Source organism: Ursus americanus, chromosome 16 (genome assembly GCF_024610735.1).
Source record: "Ursus americanus isolate L20-20 chromosome 16, mUrsAme1.1.p, whole genome shotgun sequence".
Classification (NCBI taxonomy): Eukaryota; Metazoa; Chordata; class Mammalia; order Carnivora; family Ursidae; genus Ursus; species Ursus americanus.
This window is the reverse complement of record NC_142142.1, coordinates 55,245,923-55,273,162: the sequence shown is the minus strand read 5'-3', so window position 1 is coordinate 55,273,162 and position 27,240 is coordinate 55,245,923. Positions and strand designations below refer to the sequence as shown.

At 47.4% G+C, this 27,240-nt stretch overlaps 1 long non-coding RNA gene across 1 annotated transcript in view; it reads left to right on the top strand.

The window, feature by feature from the left end:
• LOC123792575 (uncharacterized) overlaps positions 1-27,240 on the top strand; it is a 108,495-nt gene that overhangs the window by 61,055 nt on the left and 20,200 nt on the right. Inside the window, exons 4-6 of the long non-coding RNA XR_015727016.1 lie at positions 6,125-6,291; positions 9,922-20,359; positions 23,651-23,771. This is a non-coding gene — a long non-coding RNA (uncharacterized LOC123792575). The remainder of the gene's footprint in view (positions 1-6,124; positions 6,292-9,921; positions 20,360-23,650; positions 23,772-27,240) is intronic.

The following is a 27,240-nucleotide window of genomic DNA, read 5'->3' as shown; positions in this document are numbered from 1 at the left end:
CTGTGATATCTTACCCATTTCCAGAAAGAACTCCCAATTTCTTTTGACTGTTCAGTTTCAGACTGGGGGCGAAGTACTGGGACGACCGATCCCTGAGGACCTTACTTTAGCCAGGGACTCCTTGGCATTCCCTCTCCCACTGCTGATTATTGGGGGGGGATGGTGAGGAGGGGTCCCTGCCTTGAAGAATGGCTCTTGTCTCCTTGTAGCCCTCTGTCACTGTTGTTTGCAACCAGTGGGATTTAATTCACCTTGTGACTTCTTTGGTCCTTTTCTACCCTGTCTTCTGGTCTGAGTACTTTTATGAATTGATTGCCTTTTGTGCTTTTATAAATTGTCATTTTGGTTGGATCTTGGAGCGGTTTGCTTTTTTGACCACCTTTTAATGGACTCAAGTGCCTTTTTGTTAGGCTTAGGACTGAGGTAGTTACAACAAAGATTCTGTGGCCAAAGAATCAATTCAATTTTACAGGTTACTGCCATCACCCCAAAGCACCCTCCAAGCCACAGAGAGATGGAGGACCCAAGGTAAAGAGGCATTGACAAACAGGGGTGGGAGTCCTTTTGCTCTTTACCGTTTAGCAGGGGTAAACAGCAGACCCTGTGGGAGCACACCTGTGGCCCCGGGGAGATTTCCTGGGCTCTGTCACATCCTCACTGCTATAAGAATGGTCAAATAATATAGTGCAGAACTGGCAGAATTCATTTGAAAGGGCATCCAGAATCTATTTCACTCTCTCCTAGATTCTTCCCAGAAGAATCAGAATTATGGTAGAAGTCAGAGTTATGGTAGCCTAGCTTTGGAGTAACAAGATATATATGTTTCCCAGGACAATTCAAAAATACACTCATAAACAATTTTGCAGAGAATGGGAAAAAAGAACTCTGTGAAAAAGCTGGCTCCTATGTTGTGCACCAATTTTGAGGAGAGAGTAGAAGTCATTGCCTAGTGCCTAGAAAGTGGCTACCTGGCACTGGCCCAGGACAGTCCCCAGATATCTGCCCTGAAAGCTAGGGCACAGTAATCCTAAGATGTCACATCACATCAGCAGCTTGTTCCAGAAGCCAGCGGTCCTCACACTGTGACAGAGCATTGGTTCTGCCTGCATACCACATCTGGTCTTAGAGTGAGATTAAGTACATGCCCAGGATCCCACAGCCAGCAAGAGGCAGGGCTGAGATTTGAACTCAGGACTCTCTGACTTCACAGCCTGTTCTTTCTTCCACAACATTGCCTGTATCATTTCTTTACAAAGTTAGCATCAAAGGGCAAGAATGACACGCGGCCCCGCCGTGCACACTGGTGGCAGTGCACACTGTAAAGTGCAGTTGTGGTACAGGGAGGGAGTGATGGGAGGGCAGGGATGAGTCTGTTTTGTCCATACTCCATCCCAGCCTCGGGGAGGCCCAGGATCCAGCCTAGCACTGATGCTCAGCTGGTATTTGTTGTTGAAAGAGTGAGCTAGAATAGCCAGAAGAATTTTGTGGGGAAGGCAGGGTTTGATCTAGGCTTTGAAAAGCATTAGGTGTGGGAGGGTGAGGACGGCAGAAAGTGCTGTCTGGGTCATGAGAGACAGGATAGAACATATCGTGCAGGTGGGGGGTGGAGGAATGAGTGTTGAAAACAGGGGCAGGTCAACTTGAGGAAACAGCAGAGGCCATGTTATGGCAAGCCCTAAACATCAGAAAGTGAGACTGGGGAGAAAAGAATGAAGGACCCGGTTAACGTGGGAGTGGTTTTGTCTTTAAATAATGAGCTGTGATGGAGATACTTTGATTTCTGATTCTCAGAAATAAAATCATCTAATTTAATGAATTAATAATAATAGTTATTTTATGGAGTCCTCAGCATGAGCCATAGATTTTGCTGAGAGCTTTACATACATCAGCTGGGCTAATCTTCAAGTTTGTGAGGTAGACATCATTATCGTGTTTTCTAGAGAGGACGGAACAGAGGATCCGAGAAACTCAGAGAGGTTTAGAAACTTGGCCCAGATCACACAGCTGGCCAGGGCAGGGCAGGGGCTTGAAGCAAGGCATGTCTGCCCCTGAGGTTCTCTCAATGGCCAGGTTCTACCTCCTTCCAGAACAGGAGCAGATGGCTCAGGCTGTGACAATGGGAGTCCCTGGGTGTGTTGGAGGCAGGCCTGGCTGCTGTGTCATCCAGAGGCAGAACTGGGGAGGCTTGTTGGAGTGCAGGCTGGCTTTGCTAAGGGCCGGGCTGGCACAGTCTGATGGCTGCTGTGCTATTGCGGGACACCGAGCCAGTGCCCTCAAGGTCAGTCTCAGCCACGTTTCTCTGTGCTTCTATTCTCAAAGACTCGAAACAACCTTGAAGGAATAAATAAATGAGGGAACAAAGTATATGCTCTCCCCCATTAAGCTTGGCTGAGAGTCTCTCTTCCACATTCCTCACGTACAGAATGTAGTTTGAGGGAGCAGATTAACATTTCAAACTGGTTCGTGCAATTAGACCGGAACACCTGGTTTTGCAATAACTCTCATTTTCTGTGTGTGCTGAGGGGGTTCTTGAAATTCCCATGCTTGGTGGATTACCCTAATGACTGGTCACCAGCTGTTATGTTGGCATGTTGTACGACAATTGATTGCAGCTCCCCACCGGCATTTGGCAGCGGCCCCGGCAGAAGTAGGTAGCAGGCTAGTGCTGACACCTTCTCTTCCTCATGTCACACGGGGCATAGGCTCCTCTTCAGTGATAAGTGGCTCAGGCTTAAGAGAAGAGTGTCAGGCTGGCAAGCACCCTCCTTGTCTCAGCATCTGGGCTGATTAATCACAGCCAAATGTGTGGGCAGGGGGCAGTGTGAGGGAAGGAGGCTAGAAGATGCAGCCTCCTTGAATCTGTTCACTGCTTGGTGCCGCCCGGGGGCACATATGATCATTTTGGGGTTTTGTACCAACTTTATTGGCTGATAGCGTGAGTTTTAGAATCTCTTTTCGTAATGACAACAAACCCTGTGATATAATGTTGCCTAAGAAATAGGCATTTGCAGGGATATACTATATGGTGACTAACATAATATAATAAAAAAACATTTAAAAAAGTGTAAAAAAAAAGAAAAAAAAAGAAATAGGCATTTGGTCATTCAAATACGTTTCCTCTTCATCCACAGTTCCTGGAAACGCTTCAGGGACGTAAAAGTGAAAGAGGTGTTGTGTTATACATAAAGGTGACTTTTGGGGCCCCACCCAAGGGCAAGAAAGACCAACCATGTGATTAAAGGGTTGGAACTTTCAGTCCCGCTCCTGACCTCTGGGAAGGGGGGAGAGGGGTTAGAGGTTGAATCAGCCAATGGCCAATGACTTAGTCACCCCTGACTTTGTAATGAAGCCTCGGTAAAAGGATGAAGAGGACAGCTTTTCAGTCTTTTTTGTTAGACTTCCATTCTTAGGGAAACAGAGTGCTCCCAGGTACCACTGAAATAGTCTCCAGGCTCTATGAGGACAGAGGATCCTTTGTTCAGGACCTTGCCCAATGTGTCTCTTCATCTGGCTGTTGATTTATATTCTTTATCATACCTTTTAATATACTGGTAAACGTAAGTGTTTCCCTGAGTTCTGTGAGCCACTCTGGCACTTAAAAGAACATAAGGAGGAGGTCGTAGGGACCTCCAGTCTGTACTGGTGGGTCAGAAGCAAAGGTAACAGCCTGGGGCTTGCAACTGATGGCTTAAGTAGGGAGTGGGGATGGGGGAGTCTTGTTGCACTGAGCCCTTAACCTGTGGCATCTGATGTTATCCCTGAGTAGTTAGTGTCAGAATTGGATTGAAATCTTGGACACCTTGCTGGTGTCCAAGAATTGGTTGGTGGTGTGTGTGTGGGAACCACCCCTACTGCATTGGAATTGGGTCCAGAAAATAAAAAAGAAACCCAGCCCCCCAAAACAAAGACAAAAATCTGGAATCCAGATAGAAAGATATAATGGACATTTATCATTTTTCCCGACTTGCCTAACATCAGGCTCTCTTCCCCACTGTGTGTAATATTGGTAGGATGCAGAGCCCTGCCTTTCTCCTCAGAAAACAACACAGGCAGATTTTTCTTCTCTTCAGCCCTAACTACTGTAGGGGAAGATAAAATGTTTTCTATGCTTCTAGGTTCTCTGGCTTGTCTAATAATTAAACTGACATAAGACAGATTAATAGGAGAAAAACAAATTTAATTTTGTATGTACAGAAACCCCATAAAAATATGAGACCCAAGGGTGGTGGAGGCTTATGTGCCAGCCTGAACTAGGGAATGGGATAAGGGGCCTGAAGCTTCAAAGGGAAGGAGGGCAATTCACAGGACAATAGTATAGCAAGTGCTTGGTAATTAGATGTTTGCCGGGACATCCAGATAGGCCTTTCAGATGAGTTATCTCTGGTTGTCCTGAGAGCTAGGCCCCATATCCAAATTTTTTTAGGTAGTTAAGGGAGAGGTAAAAGTTTTTCTTGAGTCTGCTGGGTCTTGATTGCCTTCAGCTCAAAATAATCCACATGCCAAAGGGCCATATTCTACTCCTCTTCACAGAACACTAGAGCCAATCAGACACTCCCAAGCAGGACTTCGAGTCTGGTGCCAAGGCCTTAAAGATGACAGTGAAAAGGTTCAGGAAGGGAAGATCAGAATCCATCCATCCATCCATGGCCATAATAGTACCCAACATCAGTGGCGTCTTGGAAGAGCAGTGGGGTCCTGACAAAGGTTTTAGTAAAATATATATGTATCATCTCCTCTTAATTGCTTGGTTCTTGGACATTTGAGAAGACTGGAGATCAATTTTAGAAGACCACTGTTGAATCTGAGAGTTCCTTAGAGTCCTCCCATGGCCAGTGGCAGTCACTGTTGCTTGTACTTCTCAACTAAAAAACAAACACAGACTTAATAAATTAAGAGGAGACTTCACTTGAAAGGATTATTCCAAGGTGTGGGAGAGGAGAGCCTATTGCCAACAAGGAGAAGCTCTGACCATAATATCTGCAGGTGTCTGAAGAGTTAGGGGAAGAGATCTTTCTTTCATAGAGAGGACTAAATGATGCCAGAAAGAAGCAGGAATGAGGAAGTGGAACAAAGTGATCAGGGCAGTAGATCAGGCAGTGGTTTATCCTGAGGCCAGCCTGGCCCAGGCTGCCGGTGGGCCACAGCTTTGGAGGCACCTGGAGGAACAAGAGAAACTTAACTACTTGCTTAACAAGCAATTTTATTTTGGTTGTCTCCAGTGAACTACTAGGGACAAAACAGATCCGCTAATCATTTATGAGGCAAGGAATGGGAACTTGAAAGGTCTGTGCCTGGCTTTGTCCTAGATAAACCAGGCTGGTTTCAGTGAGTCTTCTCTGCGTGGTAAGGGAAAGAGAAGATTCTTTGTAGTAAGCCATTTCCTGGAACACAAAAGGGTGGAGGGACTTTTTAACCTCTGTTTCCAGGAGCACAGGGCTCAGGTACAAGTCAAGGCTGTCACAATAATCCTGGCTGATAAGAGGGGAACGTGTTTATAGGCCTCTGCTACTGCCAGGCGTTCTTACCTACATTATCTCGGTTACAGCCCACAAGGTAGGTTATTAATATCATCACCATGTTACAGGGAGGTGCAGTGCGGAGCAGAGACAGACACTTTCAAGGCATTTTACCAAGAAATGGAGCTGGAGCTGAGGCTTGAACCCTGGTTTCTTAGGTCACAGTGGGTACCTGCTCCTTTGCACGATGCTGCGTCTCTACGTGGGCTCAGTGACTTCCCTACACAAACCTGGTTTGTGTTTAAGATGCGAGCACAATTGTTTGACACATAAATGATCCATATGTATTTGTGGACCTTTTCATGATAATGATGTTACATCGATATCTAACAGAATATGAAGATGAGGATCAATTACAATCTCAATTTTCTAGCCTGAAATGTTCCTCTATAATTTCCAGGCAGTCATCAGCACTTCCCCGGGCTTACAGGCTTGTCTTTGAATGCTAAAGGACTGCATTAGCACAGCCATCAAACCCTGTCCGCCTCCAGCATTGCTATCTATGCGGCTGCAATCCTTCTTTACCAAAATAACACTCTTCTTAAAGAGGAAAAAAGGGATGAAAATCTGACATCTTTTTCTTTGTTCGTTTTCACATTCCCTACCAGATAACCCCCAATACAACAACAACAACAACAACAAAAAGTGCAGTAGAAGTATTTTACACATCAGGATGGAATCCAGCGCAGGCTTTGTTTTGGTCCTGAGAAGGTCATAGCCCTCAGAAGGCTCTGGTCACACAGCACAGCAATATTCAAGGGGAGTCTTCCTGCAGGTAGGTGGGATGGACAGCTTTTAAGCTTCTTGAACCTAGGATGCTACAGATGTGTGTTGAAAGGGCCCCAGAGTTCCGCCCCTTGCAGGTGGTGCTGGTCCTTCAGCTGCCTCAGAGCTAGGGGCTAGTGCCTGCCTGCTGCTTTCTTCATCCTACTCTGCACCCCCTTGGCTGCCCAGGGCTGATAGCTGACCACTCCTGTTCACACAGGCCTGCTCTTTTCCAGCCTCCTTAGGGGTCCCGCCCCCCAACATCTTGGGCCCGTATTGGGACCTTGGAGCCCAAATCCAGAGCCTCTCAGGGTGATGGCCTGCTGTGGTCATGGCTGTAGCTCAGGTTCTAGAGGCGGACTGTCATGGGTTTGGTTCTGGCTCTTAATGGAATCTTGCAGAACAGCTTGGACAAAGTGTTACAACCCTCTGTGCCTCAGTGTCCTTGTCTGTTAAGAGGAGATGATAACATCCATCTTATTGGGTTGTTGTAAGGGTTAAAAGAGATAATGTAACTGACTAGGTAGCCTCAAAGAAGCGCTCAGTGAATGTTGGTTAATGGTGATGATGATGATAAACCAAATATATTAATGTGTGATCATGGGAAGGGAGGAGAGATCCGCCAGACCCTTCTCCCCTTTCTTGCAGGAAGCAGATGGTCACTTTCAAAGCTCGTTTCTGGAGCTTTGTTGTCTAACCCACTGCTCTCCATTAATGCCTTGTCCTTGGGTGGACATGGGGTCTCATAATGGTCACTCAGCTCTTAATCTCCCTCAGTGCTCAGTTTGGCCTGCAGTGCCCCTGCTGACCTCCTGGACCTGCTCTTGGCCAGGAAACACTCAACTTACAGTTTGGCTAAACTCTCCTTTGCATGGGGTCTTGCTGCCTTATTTTAGGGGACAATAAGGCGTAGAGGAATATACACAACTTCAGCACAAAACCTAGGTGGATTCGAATCCCCCTCTGCTACTTCCTGTCTATATGGCTCTAGGCACAGATTCGGCAAGATGCTTAACATCTCCAGGCCTCCGTTTTCCTTTCAGGGAAACATGAACGACAGTGGCAATTTACCCAACAGAGTCATGGTGAGGATTAATCAAACAAGATAAGAGGTATACAGTGCCTGGCGTATGGTAAGAGCCCAGTCAGTGAAGATACTTTTTGAAAAGATTATGCTAAAAAGTCACTTAAGTTTTCTTGTTCCCCTGTGTGCAAAGAATAGTTGAGAGTGGTGTATAGGATATAAGGTAGGAAATGGGGGAAAGCCCCGAAGCAAGCCGTTACTAAGGCTCACAGTGGGCCGTGGAAGAAGAGGGCTGTGGGGATGGGTTTTGGGGTCAGGCTGGGGGTCTCCAGTCCCACTGTGTGCTCCTGGGGCTGATCCTGAGGCAGCTGCCGTCTTGATGTGGGGATTTGGTTGTGTGCGTTTACACTCTGACAGGGCTCACTTTCCAAGAACCCTGCCCTTCAGCCTTCCGCTCTGCCTTCCACCTGATCCCTGCTCAGACCTTTCCAAAGGGCTCAGAGTCATTCATGCAGCAGCACATTTTCATTCCAGCCTGGAAGTGAGTGGAGGGCCTTGGGCTCTGACGCCTGCCACTTTCAGGGAGGCAGTTAGAGGCCTGCAGGGAGCAAGTTTGGACGCTGGCTTATTACTTTCCTGTTTCAGCCAGGCAGCCAGTTACATTTATTAAGTGTCTGTAGTGTGGAAAGAGTGCGCCAGATGCTGTAGGGAGGGGCTGGGGAATCGAAAACGTGCCCAGTCTCCTCTGTAGAAGAGCTTACAGACCATCAGGAAGTTAGGGCACACCCCAAAAAAGCATAACTGAATTTACGTTCCTGAGTCTGCTTTTATGAGCTCCGTCTCTACAGGGAAGGGGAAGCTGAGCCAAGGCTGAGGCTGCTGGTGCCGTTTGGAGTCAGATGAGGTTTATCAGGGAAGACTTTCCAGGGAAAATTAGATTGAGCCGGGTTTGGAACCACCCAGGAACACAGGATGCTGGAGGGGAGGAGCCCAGGGCACCATAGGTAGGACAGTGGCGTTTGCAAAGGTTTGGAAGTAGAACCAGTAGGACAGATGCTAAGCCCATCGATGTGGCCGGCAATATATGGGTGATGTCTGTGAAATCATCTTAGGAAGACTGTGGGCAGGGGTAGGCAGCCGTGAGACCATGGAATGTTCGTGTACATCTGGGGGAGGCAAACCGTCATGGGGGCTTGAGATCAAGAATCCTCTGCTCACTGTAAGTTCGTGATGTGGTGTGTGTGTGTGTGTGTGTGTGTGTGTGTGTGTGTGTGTATGTGTGTGTGTGTGTGTGTGTGTGTGTTTGGTTTGGTTGGTGAATTACTTAGGACTCTCCAAGTGACAGAAACCAAAGTGAGGTAACTCAGAACAAAATCCTGTAGGGCTAAGAGACCACTGAAGCTGTCTGCATGGTCAGCCTGGTTTTTACTCAGATTACATATTTCTTTGGGGGTGGATTAGAAATAGTGAAGGGAATAATGGTAGAGGGAAAGCTACCAGTCCCTCCCTGGGTTGGGCTGCTGTCCTGGCCTTTGCCCGCAGTTCCATGGGGAGGTGAGGGGCAGACCACTAAGGAGACCTGGGTTCAAGTCCTGAGTAACAGCTGTGACCTCGGGCACATGTCCCTCCCACCTGATCCTTTGTTTCCTTGTCTGCCCCATGAAGGATGGGTTGACTAATTCCTTCCAGCTCTGAAGTGCGTCCCTCCTGACCGTGTATGAGATGATGAAGGCCTGGTGTGGGGTGAGGGCAGTGGGAATGAGGGCTACGAGGAAAACATCACAGGAACAACTGGCAGGAGTTGATGCAGGACTGACTATGGAAAGTGAAGCAACAGGAGGGTTCAGAAGGATCCGGAAGCTGGAGGATGGTGGTGTTCCTCGTGTAAGAACACCAGGAAAGGAGGCCCATCTGCAGAGAGAAAGATGAAGAGTCCAGCTTTAGGTGGGGGGTGTCCAATCTGAGAGATCTGATGATAACCAGGGATGGGTGCTCACCACAAGCCATGGGGTCAGAGTTAGAAACGTAGGTTTGAGAGCCATTTTCATGGGTGTGGTATCTGTAACCAGAGGAGGCTCTGGCACTGGGGAGAAGGAGCAGGGAGGAAGACAAGGGAAGAAGAGCCACAGGAGCCGGTGCAGTTGGAAGGAGAGGCTCTGGGTCTGGGATGAGCTGTGCCAGACGCAGAGCTGATGCTGCATGTGAGAAACAGGAGTGGACAAGACGAGGGCCCTGGCCACATCTAAGCGCAGTGGACGTGGGCATCCAAGGTGAGGGGTTTAGAAATGAGAAGCAGCTGGTGGAAAAGCTCATCCAGTTTTGAAAAAATGAACTGGACAATGAAGGCAAGAAAGAAAAAACAGGGTAGTAGCTGGAGGGATGGCTGGATCAGTAGATTCAAGAGGACGCTATCTCCTTCCCGCCGTCCCTCCCTTCCTCCTTCCCTCCCTTTCTCTCTCTCTCTGCTCTAGACTGAACATTTGTGTCCTTCTAACATTCATGTGCTGAAATCCTAACCCCCAGTGTGATGGTGTTAGGAGGAGGAGGAGGATGGTATCGGGGAGCTGATTAGATCATGCAGGTATAGCTTCACAAGTGGTCTTAATGCTCTTACAGAGGAGACCCCAGAGAGCTCCCTTGCCCCTCTGCCACATGAGGACTCAGAGAAAAGACAGCCATGGGTGACCAGGAAGAGGGCTCTTACCACACGCTGAATCTGTTGGCATCTTGACCTTGGACCTCCAGCCTCCAGAACTGTGAGAAATACATTTCTGTTGTTTGAGCCACTTGGTCTGTGCTATTTTTGTTAGAGTGGCGTGAACAAACAAGGCACCCTCCTGCCCTTTCACCCTTTAGAATGGGAGGATCCCAGTTGTGACCCTGAGGAGATCTTGGAAGCACAGCTAGGCCCCTCTGCCGCGCACCCTTGCCGATCCTGACATTGCACTGGGGACGTTTTGTATGTGGTGGGCCGTTCCGGTGAAGGATGTCTTCCTACAGCTGTCGGCTTCAGATCATTAAGGGCTGGGAGGCTGAACAACGTCTGGGAGACTGAAACGATGTCCCTGCTCTCGGTGACATATTCTCCTGTTTCTTGGGCACTGGCTGCCAAGTGTCTCAACGAAGGCTCAGGCAATGTCTGTGAGTGTTTGGGGGAACAGCAGCTCATGGGAGCAGAGGGTGAGAAGGGCCTGCACCACGTACCCAAGCTCTGTGCCAGGCAACCTCGTGATCTTCGTGGGCCCTTCTAGAGCCCTGTCCCTGGGTGCCATCCTGCTCGGGAGCAAAGGGCCACCCTTGACTTCTCCACATGCGGCACTTCAGGGTGCACAAGCCACGAAGCCAGCGCGCAGGTGTTCAGGGATCAGAGTGTTTAAACTCACACCCCTAGAATGACTAAGCAGTGCTGGTTACTCCTGTGGCCTGTCACCTCGTGACTCTTTTAGCTTTCCGTTGTTGCCAAACTCCCCAAAAGGTTGCAGGGAACCTCCCAGAGCCGGTCCTGTCTCTCAGAGAATGTGTTGGAATGTTTTTCTCATCTTGCCTCTTGTTGCACCCCTTCTCCCTGATCTTTCTCAAGCAGTGGTTTTAAAACTGCAGGACGCCCCTTGGCTTACAGTTCCCTTCTACAACATCTCTGTCTTGAACAGAGCCAGGCTCCGGGTCTCCCACCCTTAACTGGCAGCTGTGAATGACGTGTCTCTTCCACTGGGAAAGGGGTCCCATGGTTCTGCCACCTTCACTCTCCTATTCTTGAGGGGGCCGGGGGAGCAACTCGAGGGGTCTAAGTTACCCAGATCAGACTTGCCCCTTGGATCCATCTGCCCTTTAGGTCCCATCAGAAATGGGCTCCAAATGGAGGCTAGAGTGGATTCTATGCAGGAGTCCTGGGGAAGCTTGTAGGCAGCAGCATCAGGGAGACATCTGCACGGCAAGGTGACTGCTCCTGCCAGCCAGACACCCGGGCTTGTTGTTGGCCTGTGTTCAAGACGGAGACTGGCTTGTGGTTAGCAGGAGTTCTCTGTGGTTCCCTCTCTTTCAGCCTGGCTGTGCTCTGGAGACGGCAAGAGGCCAGCTGGCTTTGAGGTGACCTGAGTCCCTGCAGTGTGCTGACTCCCTACTGGAAGAGCCAGGGCACTTGCAGGGGGAGGCAGGTCCTGGGGCATGTGGGCCTGAGCCTGCACAGCAGAGTGGGAAGTGAGAGCCAAGTGCCCTCCAGCACGAGCACCTTCACATTCGGTCAGAGACACAGGGACTTTTCAAAAATGGCCACGTTCCCGCCAGTCCGTCATGTTTATCCACTCATGGGATTGATTTTCTAATGAAATCCTCCTACTGCATGATTTAGGTTCATTTATATAAATTATACAGTGATTTATTTAATGACCTACTTGGAGCACTATAAATTCTACAGCATCCGTGCAATTTATTATTTAAACCCCATATAAATCATGCAAGATGAGGAGACAGAGTTGTGCATAAAGATCACGGTCTTAGTTCAGATTGCCTTATGGGAACCCAAAGTGGGCTTTGTTTGGAGTGTGGAAAACAAAAAGTACACTAACACATCAGCTCTTTTGTGTGTGGGGGGATGTGTACCAGCAGCCTTCATCTCTTTGCTCAGACAGGAAGCACCCCATGGGATTCCCTGTTGCTCCACCCACAGACTGTAGGATGACACATATGGAGGCTTGACATGCTGTCAGAAGGGGCCTGAGGGCTCTGTATGGCCAGGGACTATGTACCCCGTACTCTGACATTTCTGAGCTCCGAGAATTGAGGCATGCTTCATGCAGAAGTGACAGAATGGGCCCTCAGGCTCTTGTCCGAGCCCTAGCACCTTTACTTTAAAAATATCCTCTCATGTGTGAAACTACCCACCTCTTCGTCTTCCTCAGTTGGTCAGTTCCTTCTCTGTATTTCCCTCCAGGCAGCAGTGGGCAAGGGGAACCTATGGCTGTTTATAAGGAGGGCGGTCCTTCTCCAGCCCTCCCCAGATCTGGAAACAGGGTGCACACGACCTAGAAGTACATTGTGCGGGACAACCGTGAATGTGGCAGGTACATCATGCGTACCCTCAGTCACTCACTCATTTGTCCATATCTTCCTAAATTCCAGGGTGTGTGTGTGTGTGTGTGTGTGTGTGTGCGCGCGCGCGCGTGAGCAAGAGAGATGCCAGGCATAGTGGCTAAGGCACCCTTGAAGTCAGTCAGAGCTGGAATGGAACAGTCTTGGAATCCACTTCCCTAGCACAGAGCTAGGTGGCCTCAGGGAAGTTTTAAACCTCCTTCTGGACCCTTAGTTTTCCTGAGTTGTAAAACGAGAATAATGGTACCTATTATCAGAGGTCATTATAGAGAAATAAGTGATATAATTCATATAAATCATGGAGAATGGGGCTTGGCAGATAATAAATGCTCAAAAATGTTAGTTATTATTTGGCATGAATTGTACCCTCTCAAACTAAAATATGGAAGATTTGCAAAACTTGTATATAAATAATGATGACATAAGATAGAAAAATATATGTACCATTGAGAAAGGTATAGATGGAGTGCTAAGCTAAGCTTTTCTTTTTTATCATTTGAATATTTCATAATAAGTAAATCATACACATGGTACAAATTTAAAAGGCACAAAAAGAAATACAGCAAAGGATAATTCTCCCTCCCACAGTTGTCTCCAAGACACACAGATTCCCTCCTTGGATACAGCCACTGTTAATAGTCTCTTACGTTTCCTTCCAGAAAGTCTTGGCACAGTGAACATATGTGTATATAGGCTCTTTCTCTTCACACAAATAGCAGCACACCACCACTGTTCTTGACAGCTTTCTTTTTTTCATTTAGCAGCGCATGTTGGAGACTAGTCCGTGTACTGATTCATCTAGACCTGCCCTGTACCATCGTCTTCTGTGGGAGGACATTGCTAAGCTAACCGGCTCTGTACCAGTTGACTTTTAGGTTGCTTCCAGTATTTTGCTCTTACAAAAAAAAAAAAAGTCACGATGAATATTGTTTCTTGTTAAAATATTTCTCCAGGTTAAATAACTCGATGTAGAATATTTGGGACAAAGAGCATATAGTTGTAATTCCTATAGCTCTTGCCAGATAGTGCTTCATAGAGATTGCCCCACCTTCACTGCCCACCAGCAGTGGATGAGAGAGTACTGCTTCGCACGTGCAGCCAACAGTGTGCTACCAGACTTTCAACCTTGGACACTGAATATCTTTTCATCTTTAGGAGCTATTCATATTCTTTTAAATGACCTATCTACTCATTTTTTTTAATTGAGCAGCTGATTTTTTTTTCTTATTGATTTGAGGGAGTTCTTTATATATTAATGGAATTAGCCCACTGTCAATGGTAAATCAACAAGACGGGTCCTTGCCCTGGCCCCACTCTGGCCTCCCATGGATGATACTTCCCCACAGGGTGAGGAGTCTGTAGCACTAAGGGAAGGGCTCCCTCTTCTAGAATATTCGATGGGTACCTGGGACTCTGGGATTTCCTGCTCAAACAACCCCAAACTCATTCCCAGGCCTCTTTTCCAGGTCGTTCCTTTAGAGACCGGGGCTATGCTGCTGATGTGTGCATGTGTGTACATGTGTGCACAGAGCATGGACATGTGGGCTGGGTTGTTCACGAGCATGACTGTGAGGCCCTTTGCAGTATGAGGTGGAGGCAGGAGTGAGAAGAACTGAGGGAGGCTGGGGTTTGCTTTTCCTACTGTCATGTTATGATGTGAAACTGAGGACGTCGAGAATTCTAAAGTCCAACCTGGCCTTCCAGGTCATTTTGAAGGCATATTTGTCAAGGTAGGAGAACAAAACATATTCTATTTAGCACTTTTTAGCTTGATTTATAACTTTAAAATAGTATGACGTATGCCATGTGGGCCTCCATTTGTAATCTTCCCCTGGGTCCTGCAAATGTCAGGGCAGGGCCTGACCACATACCCGGGAGTCAGCAAGAGCTACGCTAGCATTTATTTGCAGACTATTTTGGCATGAAATGGTAGACCTCTAATTGATTATGGATTTTGGAGCTTGAAGGACGTACAAGAAAGTCAGCTTCACTCTGGGCAGTTGATACCTTACCCCCATTTTACAGATGGGGCAACTGAGGCCCAGTGAGGCCCAGTGACTTACCCTATGTTGGTCTGCTTCTTTCCTTTTCCAGGCCCCGTGAAACCTTTGCTAAGTGTTTCTGTGAAAACTGCTTAAACATCCAGGTTTTCATTTTGTAATCAAATCAGATAGTGACAAATTCTAAAGCAAGAGAGAATAAATAGAGCTTCAAATATAAGGATCAGACCAGATTTCACACCAGACTGGAACTGTCTGTCTTCAGACGCAGTCTCCTGACTGCATTTCATCACAGAAGATCCCTGTCTTTGATTTTCTCCTCCGTAATCATCTGGAAGTGCGTGCACCAGATAGCTGGAAGGACGCCATGGAAAATATTTATATTGGTGTGGAGCTGTTTGCATCTTAGCCTGTGCGCTTCTCTAATAGCACCATGGCAAACATGACATTTTCCCCAAGTAATTATAGAAGCCAGCAGACATTTAGAGGGGCTTGGCTGTTCATTGACATGGGAAGCACAGCCTCACAGACTGGGGGTTCTGGAATCATGGCACTATGGCTTTTTAACCCAATTTGTGCTCCTTCCTGATAATGAGCAGAGGCCCTGCAGAGAGCCAGGCACTGACCTCAGGCCTGGGACGCACCCCCAGGTGAGAGACTCTCACAGCTTCACCAGGTGAATTAAGAGCAGTGTGTTGCTCGTCCCCTGTGCTGAATGAGGTCTTGAGGCCTCTGTGTGTGTGTGTGTGTGTGTGTGTGTGTGTGTGTGTGTGTGTGTATGGGAGAGTAGAGGGGTCTCAGCAGGTGTTGCCCTCCTGCCCAGAGAAATCCGTCCCTGGTCATAGCCATAAGTCAGGCCTTCTACCACCTTTGAAGGTCCCTGCTGCCTGGAAGGGCTAAGGGACCAATGTCCATGAGGACACTGGAATGTGGGGAAAGGGAGGAGACAGTTTCAGGCCCAGGGCTGACCAGGTGATGCCACATCTTGGCCCCTGCATGCCAGCTGCTGGCTTACCACTTCCACTGTCATTTAGGGTGGAGATGGTCTCTGCTAAGGAACTCCCCAGAGGGATGCTAAGGTTAGATTTCTCTCAATGCCCTCTTAGTCTTGTGCCTGAGAGGAGAAACTGGACCACACTGGAATCTGGTTAGTTTTCAGTGTGGTGTGGTGGAAAGCATTCAGGGTCCAGAGTCAGACACCTGGCTTGAGCCTGGCTCTCCTTCCATTAACCTGTTGGCCTTATCAGCCAATCACTTAACTTCTCTGAGCCTTGGGTTTCTTCTCTGTTAAAGGGAGTAACAATACCCATTTCCAAGTGTTAGAAATTTTACCTTTTTTTTTTCTTTCTAAGATTTTATTTATTTGAGAGACTGGGAGAGAGAGAGCACCCACCAGCCAGGACAGAGGCACAGGGAGAAGGAGAAGCAGGCTCCCCTCTGAGCAGGGAGCCCAATGGAGGGCTCGATCCCAGGACCCTGGGATCATGACCTGAATGGAAGGTAGACATTTAACCAACTGAGCCAGGCAGGCGCCCCCCCCGCCAAGTGTTAGAAATTTTAAAAGGACGTGATGCAGGATATGCTGATCACAGTTTGCTTTGCTGAGTAGTCTACATGGCTAAAATGTTTTTAACTTTACAAATACTATCACTTCGTTTCTCATTAATCTTCAGGGTGCCGCTATAAGAGAAGGAGGGTATTATTCCCCTTTAGCAGGTGAGTAGAATAAGGCACAGAGACGTTTTTACAACTAAATGTGGCAAATGTTCTTGACCAGGGCACCAAATCTTCCATCTGCAGTTCCTGTCCTTGAGAAGTTTATAAGCTAATGAGCAAGTCCAACATATGCAGTAAAACATAAACTCTATGAGGGGAGGAACTTGGGCTATGTTCGCCGCTGTATCCCAGGTGCTTCCTAAAAGTTTGTTGACTGTGTGAATGATGTGATTCTAATGTGGGACACAGGGAAGGATAATAGCAGATTTACAAAGTCCTCTGGAAATTCAAAAATGAGAGAGGAGTTCGGGGCAGGAAGCGTGAAGAATGCTTTAAGGAAGCGGTCACATTTGGCCTGGGCTTTGAAGGGGCTGTTGGATCCTGACAGGTTGAGATGAGCAGGGAGGATATTCCCAGAAGCTGGGACAGCAAGGAGCAAAAGCACCGGCTTGCACAGAGGCAGTCACATCGAGGAAACATGAACAATGCGGGTTGGCTGGAGATGGGGCTGTGTGATGCCCAAGTTGGGGTCCATGGTTTGGGCAACCAGACACCCAGGTTTGCAGGAAAAGTCCCAGATTATGCCTGTTGTGGATTAATGACCACTTGTTATTTTTGGTACCCCTTTTCACTTTCAGATGTGGCCCAGTTTGGACCATACGTCATATGCTCACTCTGTCTATAGCGAGAGATGAGGTTTCAAGGAAAGCTTGGGGCAGGATTAAGGGAAGGAGGCCAGAGAATTTGGACTTAAGTCTCTTGGCTCAGGTCTCCTCCTCCACTGTCTGCAGGGCCTTGGTGTGAGCAAGCAAACGAAGCCCCAGAGTGGCAGACGCTGCGACCCCCAGCTCTGGTCAGGAGCTGCTGTGTAAACGTGTGCACTTGGGTTCTTAGTTTAGCTTCTCCAGAGGGAGAGAACCAGCGAGATGTATATAGATACAGACAAGGGAGATTATAGGAATTGGCTCATGTGTTATGGAGACGGAGAAGCCTGTCGAAAGCTGGTGGTATAATTCAGTCTGAGTCTGAAGCCTAAGAATAGGGCTGGGGTGGGACAATGGTGTATATCCCAGTATAAGTCTGAAACTCAGAGGACCAGGAGCGTTGATGTCTGAGCGTGGGAGAAGATGGATGTCTCTCAAGCAGGGAGAATGATTTTGCCCATCCTCCATCTTCTTGTTCTGTCAGGCCCTCAACAGATTGGATGGTGCCCACCCAGATTGGTGAGGGAGATCGTCTTTACTCAGTCTACCAACTGAAATGCTAATCTCTTTTGGAAACACCCTCACAGACACATCCAGAAATAATGTCTAACCAGCTATCTGGGCATCTCTTAGCCCAGTCAAGTTAACACATAAAATTAACCATCACACTTGGGCTTGCCAGATTTCCTGGTGTTTGAGACAAGCCAGAAATCTTAATTTTTATGTGCAACTCCTGATTTTAAAATATTGGTTCAAAATTTTGAAAACAGTGTCAGTTGTACAAAACCTGTCTGTATACTGTGACTGGCCTGAGGCCACCAGTCTGCCCCGCCGCTAGGAAGTGGGGGTCTGGGGAAGATTTCCAAGGAAGGGGGCAGCTTGGTTAGAGCTGAAGATCGCTAGGATCTTGATGTCAAGGAGGCATCAGGTGAGATGAAGGTAGAGGCGGGTCTTGTGGTTGGGAGCTTCTTGACATTGTTCAGGTGGGCCACAAGGCAGACCTGAACGAGGCTGGGGCATTGAGGGTGCAGATGAAGACAAAATGCTAGACATGTTGCAGGGACCTGGAAGGTCTGGGCCTGGGAGGTTGGGTCAAGGAGGGTGCAGTGAAGTGAGACTGAGGCCCCCAGCAGGTCTGTGGGTTTCACACATAGATGTAACAGTCTCCACAGTAGGCCAGAGGGTCCAGGAACACAAACCCCATGAGGCTTTGCTTCTTCCTTGGAGATCCTGCTTGGAATTCAGCATCATCTTTGATGAGAGAGGAACGTGGTGTAAGTGCTGGTAACCAGCTCCTTTGGCTAGGGAAGCCCAGCCCCTTGGGGGCTGAGTCAGTGGCTGAGCCTTCTCAAAGTGTGGAACATGGTTAAGTCCTGGGGAGGTGCACTGACTTCTCAGCCAGCCTCTGGTGGTGTGCAAGAAATCCATCATAAGCTTGGTTAGCTCATTTGGCAGACCTATGCTAATTCTGTGTCATCACCAGTAGCATTTATGGTTCATAAGAGACTTTTTTTTTTTTTTTCAAGAGCATGTATTTCAGATAGCCGCAAACACAACCATTTCCTCACTGAGCTGCTTCCTGCTTCAGGAGCATGACTCTCTGATTCCGGAAGCCAAGTAGGAATCTGAGCTGTTGTAATCAGGGGTGGACTTTCATGCTGGGATGTTAACCATGGTGCAGGTCAGCAAAGCCAAAGCCATATAGATGATATGCAGATGATAAGTAATTCTCACAGGGGCCCTGTGCAGTGGATCTGATATTATCCCCATACTATAAATGAGGAGACTGAGGTTCCCAGGGGAGAGGAGAGATAAGACAACAAAACAGAGAAAAAAGCCAAATCAAGTATCAATCAATTTGTGACCTACTGTGGACAGGATGTGCTTAACCACTAGACAGTACTGTCTGTGAGTGCATGAAGGACTCTATGAAGAATAAGGGGGACAGAAGCAAGATTAGGCAGAGAGGCTTTGGGAGATGTAGACAGAGAAAGGAAGAAGTGGGTAGGAAGACTCTCAGCCTGTAGCACAATGCTGAGTAAGTCTGGGTGAGACTAGCTAGACCCCCGCTGGTCCCCAGCTAGTATCCTAGAAAGGTTGCCCATTGCAAGAGTCCCCTGGCAGGAGTGGCCCAGCCCTAGCACCCTGCTGCACTTGGCCTTGAGTTGGGAGCCACCCTGGGAAGTGCAACATTGGTACAGATGTGGTGGAGGGTCCCCAGGGTGGCAGTGGGGCTGTCAGTCATCTGCTCTTCACAGCAGGTTCTCCCAAAGGAAGTTTGAGCTGTCCCCTCCACAGCCACCATAGGCCCCACCCATGCTCACTCCCTAATACTCACACACACTGCAAAGAGCCCACATGTGGCAGAGCCCAGATGGACAGGGGAGAACATTCTAATTTCAAGTCAGGATTCAAATTTTGGTTACTGCATGAGATCTGACCATTGTAAGTGCTGAACTGGGACTGTTTGCATTTTAAAGTGACTGTAGGACTTTTTATTACCTTTGAGTGACCAGAAGAACTGTGCAAACTATTTCAGTTTTCATGCACGAAGGGCCACTCCCACTGAGGAAGTGGAAATGAACTATGGGATTCAAAGTAAAAATACCTTTATGACACCATTTCCTGAGTCCTGCTTGTTCAATGTCGTGGTTACACTATGAAGTGCTTAGAGCAGTGGCTGGCTACAGTAGCCACTAAGTAATAGAGCTTCAGGCAACCCTGAGGTCGTAGAAAGGAGAGATAGGAGATTGGGGACAGGAAAGGAAGGGGGATACAGAAAGGACAGTGGCAGATGTGTCAGGGTGGATATCCAGCACCATTACTAGAAGTTGAGCTCTAGCGGTGCCTTGCCCACGCATGAGGGCTATGAGGGGCCTGGAGCTGAGAGGGGATCACGGGATATACATCTCTGCAGTTAATTAGTTCATGAAGCCACTGTGTTTGGAGGAGGACAAAGAGGCCCTTCTGTTCTGCCGGCTGGAGCCATCTCTCTGGGGAAGGTGTGTATTTCCCTGGAGGAGTGAGTATGTCTTTATGTCATTGGCCTTAAAACATCAACCGCCTCTACTGAGCCTAACCTGTCACTACGAAGGGATCAGTCCAAGTGAAAAACTCATTCTTATTCTTAAGATGCTGAAAATATAGTTGGAGAAAAAAAGACATGTGCATAGAAAATTGATAATAAAGTCTTAGTAAAAGCTCAGAGTAAAAGCTCCAGGCGACCAGGAAGAGCTACTGCCACATGACTGCTTCAGGCCAGAATTGCTATAGTTCAGGGACGGAGACTGCTGGACTTGGAATCGATCACGCAGTGACCCCAGCCACAGCACTTAACCACTCTGAGCTCCCATTTCCTAACCTGTCAGGGGGCAAAGGAATTTGGGAGAATAGAATGATACTGTGCTGGTGAAAACACACTGTAAGTGCAACTGTTAAATTTCTTTCTTCCTTTCAGATGACTGGGGTGGAGAGAAACCTCAGGGCTAATGGGGCCTGAGCTGAGACTTGCAGTAAGAGGACGATTTGGTGTCTGTATCATCACAGGTAGATTATAGCCCTGAAAAGCCTCGGGGAGGGGAAGTTCAAGGTGCTTTGGTTAACAGTGACCTGAGAGAGTGACTGGTTGGGGGTAAGGGACATAAAGATGGGTGGAAAGGCAAGTTGAAATTGTGGGGTCCTTGAGTTTCAGGATCATTGTAATAGCAATGATCATTTAGCTGGTGTTATGGGCTGAATTGTGTCCCCCGAAATTCATTTGCTGAGGTCCCTCCTAGTACCTCTGAATGTGACTGTATTTGGAGACTGGGTTGTCACAGAGGCGATTAAGGTAAAATGAGGTTGTTGGGGTAGACTGTAATCCAGCATGACCAGGGTCCTTAAAAGCAGAGGAGATTTGGACAGAGATACATGCAGAGGGAAGATGATGTGAAGACACAGGGGAAGATGGCCATCTACAAGCCGAGAAGAGAGGTCTGGAACAGATTTTCTCCCACAGCCCTCTGAAGGAACCAACCCTGCTGACACCTTGATTTCAGGCTTCCAGCCTCCAGAACTGTGAGAAAATAAATTTCTGTTGTTTACCCCCAGCTGTGGTATCTTGCTGGAATAGCAGTCCTAGCAAATGAATATAGGTAGGGTAAGCCCGTTACATGTGTTATCTCATCCATAGGTGATGGCAGTATTTTCACCATGGAGTGGTTACAGCCTTAGGGTGGCTGCCTGGGTTCAAATCCTGGCTCCACCATTCAAGCTTGGACGTCTCATGCAGATGATAATAATAGTGGAGGTGGGGGTGGGAAGACGGGATATAAGTGGTATGGAGATTTACTTAGGACGTAAGCAGGATTAAGCCATACATAGTCTAACGTGCCATCCCCTGGACTTGTTCTCAGAAGGGCATCTACAAGCCTACAATTACTTGAAACACCTTGACCTGTTTTACCTGGGTCTTGAGCCAGCGCTATCTTATAATTTGCCATGGAAGCGTTTTTGTTGCTGGCTAGGTCCTGCCTGTGATGGCTTCACCTTGACAGCCCTTGATTTAGCCCACATTCTCTGTTCTCCTGCCTTCAGCTCCCTTCCTTATGCATAACAAGGTCCTGGGCATTGTTACAGACTCAGTGTTTGTTCAGTCTCTCCAGTTCACATGTTGCAATCTTAACCCTCAGTGTGATGGTATTAGGAGGCGAGGCCTTTGAGAGGTGGTAAGATCGCAAGTGTGGAGCCCACATGAGTGAGAGTAGTGCCTTTTATAAAGGAGCCCCCAGAACTCTCTCTCGCCCTCTTCCCTCCATATGAGGACACGATCAGAAGCTAGAAGTCTGCAACCCAGAAGAGGGTCCTCACCAGACGCTGGCCATGCTCCATTGCACCCTGATCTTAGACTTCTAGCCTCCAGAACTGTGAAAAATAAAGCTTGTTGTTTAATGCACCCCATCTATGGTACTTTGTTCTAGCAGTCTGAACCAAGTCACCAGCTGGGCACTGGTGTTGGCAAAGAACTGAATGGAAACAGAATTGGGTAACTTCACTAGACTTTAAAAAAGAGGTATATTTTATATTTTTCCCCACTTAAAAGTAACATTTATTGGGGTGTCTGGGTGGCACAGTCGGTTAAGCATCTGACTCTTGGTTTTGGCTCAGGTCGTGATCTCAGGGTCATGGGATGGAGCCCCACATCGGGCTCTGCATTGAACATGGAACCTACTGTAGATTCTTTCCTTTTCCCTCTTCTTCCTCCTCTGCCCCTCCCCCCACTCACATACACACACTCTCTCAAATAAATAAATAAAATCTTAAAAAAGTAACATTTATTATAAGAAACTAAAAAAAAAATTCTCAGAGAAGTAAAAAGAAAAAATAATACTCATTCTGATTACATAAGGGTAATAGATTAACCGGTACAACTGAGCAAAGGGTACATGCAAACAACTTCAAAACTCTTGTTCAGGCCTGTTTAAGCTTGCTGTCTGGCTCGGACTTCTTGGTTCCTTTGATAAAATCTAGGGCAGACTTCATGATTCTTTCTATCACTATCAAATAATAAAAATTCTTTTGTAACTTTTAATCAGAAAACAGACCTTTTCAGTAATCTAAATGTCGATTCTGTGCAATAGCCAAATTCAGGATTTAAAGTTTCTCTGTAACAGAGGCTGGCAGCTGTCCACTCAAATCCCTTTTCCCCATTTTTTTCCATTACAATAAGTGTTCTGGTCACATGGACATGTTCAGGCCATTACATTTCCCAGTCTCCTTTGAAGTTGGGAGTGGTTATATGACTGAGTTCTAGCCAATGGAATGTGAGTAGAAGGGTTGTGTGTCATTTCCAGGCCTGTCCCTTAAAGACTTCCCTTGTGTGCTGTTCCATACTGCTTTCTCTTTCTAGCTAACTGTGATGGAAGTGACCCCAGGATCATCAGCCAGGGTCCCTGAATAAATATGGGGAGCAAAGCCTCCTGCCGTTTTCACTACCCCAACCTGGAGCTCTCCTATAGTATTACATGAGCAAGAAATAAACCTCTGTTGTGTGGAGTCACTAAATGTTTGGGTCATGACCAATATTTTTACTGCAATCTAGCTTACTCTAACACGTTCTCCAGCTCAGGTTCGCTTCAGGCTAAAAGCCCATAGTGGGAAGGGGGGCACAGTCAGCTTTCTCTTTTCCTGTTTTGTGCCTCCTTTCCCGGCCCTCAGCTATGGTGACCCCCTGTAGTTTCTGTCCTCTCTGGGATTGGCAGGAGCACAGAAGGGAGGTCAGAGGCAGGAAAGATCCTATTTGACCGGGACCATCATGATCTTGCTGCTTTTGTGCCCGTGTTGTTTGGTAGATTTAAAGTTAACTCTTTCTCTTGTGGATTGCTTCTGTGCAGTGTGCTCAGTATTTTCTGATTGTCCCTCCAGACCTAATCTCTTACCCCCTTCCACCTGCTCTAGCCCCAGTAGCTGACCTGTGTAGACTGTCTCAAAGAGCTCTCTCACCTTTTAGCTTCTGGTCGAGTTCGGCCATTGGGAAGCATGGGGAGGGGGTTAGGGAGAGGAAGGAGAGGGAGGTTATGGTATTGATTTCCCTGGTTGCCTCCCTGTGGTGTTGTCACTGTCCAGCCGCCTGACCCTTTTGAAGGTCAGAGCTCCTGTCGGGAAATTCTCTCCACATACTTCACTCTGTATCTGGGCTCGGGCAACCTCTCTCACTCCTTGCCTTGTTAGGATGGTTAGGGTGCTGACAATTTATTAGCTCCAGAGCACTGCACTGTTCCCCAAGATCTCCCTCCCTGCTGCCCACACCTTCATATGTTCATCTGTTTACTGAACTCTGTTCTCCTGTTCTCTTGCAAGGCCACGACTAACACAGTAGGCTCTTTGAAGATGTCCCTGCCTGAAGCACCGAGGACGCTCCACCAAATTCAGAAGCAGACTCTCTTCTTCCACCTCATGTGGTCGTGCTGGCCTCACCAGGGTGAGATGGCACAGGACTGACAAGGAGAGAGGTCCGGGCACTCCAGGACTCAGTTCCAATCTGGACTCTGCTCATGGCCTTGGAGGTGTCAATACCAAATATTCAGTGATTCAGCAAACATGTATTGAATACCTAATATTTGCTGGCAATGTGCAGTGCGCTAGGATACAAAAATTTCTTTAAGTAATGATATTTTAATATAATAAGACATGCAGAATTCTAGCTAAGCTAAACATATGAATATTTCCTTTTTAAAGTCAGTGATTTACCTGGTATCTTTGCAGTAGACAGTTACAAAACCGAGATACAAATGTTGTGAGAGAGTCTAGATTTCAGAACAAGGTCCTAGAACAGGGCTAAGCACATCGTCGTGTTGAATGAACACCTGCTGAGCTAATAGATGTTGTAAGAACCGGGCATGAAGAAAGCACCTAGGAGAGGCACCCAGCACATGGGCGGGGCAAGGAAAGCATCCTAGGAGAGCAACTCCTGATGCCACTTTGCAAGAGAACCGCCCTCTAGGGAATGTGAGGCAAGAGAGCAAGAGCCACATTCCCACAGTGCTGCCAACACTCAAAGGTAGGCTGAGGTGCTGTGGCGTCAGTACTGCACTGATGGAAGCAGAGACAGTCTCCACTCAAACTGAAGTATTCGCAAACAGGGCCACTTGGCTCACACCTACCTGCTGAGGGGGCCCGTTGCTGGTATCTTGTTTTCACTAAGTCACTAGGTGTCATGTTTAGCAGAGACACAGCAGAATCTAGGCCTAAATTACCTGCTCTATCGCCTTCCTCTAACTTCCTGATGGAATTCTCTTGTCAGGCATTTGTCTTCATCCCAGAAAAATGAGCTTGCCGAAGGCCAATTCCATCAACTTAATCTTTTTCCAGAATTCCAGTCAGGCCCAAGCTAGGATGATTTCAGTTTTTCACTGGTGGGAGTACAAGCTTACTTTGGAAAAGAATTGCTTTGGAAAAGTGGTTGGTAATGCATGTAGACACATGACAGAGAGAAGAGTATTAACTTTGATAGTAACTGGAGCTGGGTTTGACTTTGGCCTCAACCACTCGCCAGCTCTAGGGCTCTGTGTGCTGAGAAGGCTGTGGGGCCATCACCATTGTCTCTGAATATTCCAGATGAGGATGCTGAGGTCCAGAGAAGGACTGCGGCACCCCAAGGACGCCCAGATGACAGTATGGGTGAGGAGCTAAGCCCATTGCCTTTCAGCCACACAGCACTGTGTGGTTTAATGGGGTCCTACCCTGGAAGGGTCTGTGGTCTAAGTACCTAGGAAGTGCTGACATTCACATGCTGAGGGTGGTGAGCAATCATGCCATGTGGATTGGTGTCTGGGGAAGTACAACATGTCCTTCCTCTCCTCAGCCCTTCCAGACCCTGGCTTAGGCTGGGCACATAACAGGGAGTCCATGACTATATACAGGAATGAATGATCCTTTGCCTCAGGAATCTTAGAACAATGCCAACAGCGCTAACAGTACTTTGTACAACAAACACTTCACAGTTCTCTAAGTGCTTCTGCATACATTATCTCATTTCATGTACCTGCTCTCATTTGAAATTGTTGCAGGGTGTAAGCGTATAATTAAAATATCAATTAAGCCAGGTTCTGAAATAAATCAGGCTGTGCTAGAGCATGAATTAAAAAAAAAAAAACAAAAATATAAACAATGACAACTCATCAGTCTAGGACTCATTCCCCAGGTACGACCCACAACTCCCCTCCCCTCCACCCCAGCTTTGCTCCAATTTCGTCATCATACTCATTGGACCCTCACGGGTGGTTCTCCCTGATTTTGCTCTTATTGTGTCCCCTGTCAGGAATCCTCCTGCCTAATCTGTCTGTGAAAGAAGGTCTTCTTTAATCTTGAGAAGTCTTGGTTATATATCTCCAATTTTCTTATAGTTTTCTTAACACCTTCTTTTGCCCTGTCCACTGCTGTAGAATTAGCTGCTTCTCCAGACTGTGTTATATCCCATCTTAGTAGTATTGTAATGATTCACTTTTACTCATCCTCTTTCATCAGCTGTTTTATGATCTCTAATGCCTGGGATCCTATAGGTGTTAGATATATGTCTGTTACCTGAATGAAGAGATAAGCCTGGGGCATTTGGTGGCGGAATCTCTGGTGGATGGCATTTATTAAGCCTGCTGTTCTCCACATGCCTCAGCCCAGTGCCAAACAGAGAAGATTCCCTGGGGGTGAGTCCATCACCGAGGACCAATTTATTCTTTCAGTGCAGGCCCGTTTCTGCATGAAGCTGCTTGCCAGGTAAAGAATAAATCTCAAGTTTTACAACTTGTTTATTTTCTAACCAGACTTCTCATTAAAACAGGACAAAACAAAACAGAACACCCAAAAAAATCCATTCTCTTTCACAAACAATAAAATACCCAGGAAGGATTACGGAAGATTTGGCTTCTCTGAATGCATCTGGCGATATGTTCTCTGTTGCTTTTTCCAAAAAATAATTGCCTCTGTAGACAGTAGATAAAGTGTGTGTATGTGAGCACATTAGGCATGTGCGAGTGTGCATGCACACACATGCACACACACACATATACACTGATGACATGGTGTGGCTGAAGGTTAAGCAGACTGAGGTTCAAATCCAGACTGACTTCACCAACTGTGCGATCTAGGGTTTCTGTATAATAGGGGTGATACGACCTGCATTGTGAGGTTGTTGTGAGGATCCAAAGGGTGCAGAAGAGCCAGTGCTGTTCCCAGCACTCAGAGACTCTCTCCCCAAAGGCAAATTGGACTATGAGGATGGCCTGCAGTTTCCTGGAAAGCTCTCCATCCCCTGGAGCCCTACGCACACACATTGGCCCCTTTTTGTGGCATTCGACAGGACCGCCTATCATCATTTATCTTTTCCAATGCGTCTATCTATCTCCCTAACTGTGCTGGAACCACCTCAAGGGCAGGGCCAGCTCTAACACTTCTTTATGTCTTGCAGAGGAGATGCTTACTAGGTGGGTTGGCCCGATGGGCCACGGTTCCATCCAGAAGGCCCTGGGGAGAGTCTGAATCTCCATAGGAGTCTTCTCTGCCCTGCTTCTAGGTCTCACTTCAGACTTACTACTGGCCTGCTAGAGGGTTCCTGATGCCAATAGATTATTTCAGAAGCTGCTCTTCAGCTTTTCCTCCTGGTCAAAAGTGTGAGGATGGGTAGCACAATGGAACAGAGCTTCATGGTGCCAACTCCAAAACTAGTGAGTACAAACCAATGACCTCTGGGTCCTGTTCATAAAGATGGGAATGATAAAATGTCCCTCATAGGTCTGCTTCTAGGATGCAACGATAGGGCCATGGAATCATCTAGTGTAGGGCCTAGCACCCATTAAGGCCCTCAGTTTTTCTTGTTAATACCACAGTCCTTTACTTTTAAAACACCATTGAGATGCGTTACAGGTAACAGCTTTCCAGGAAAAACTTGAGTGCCA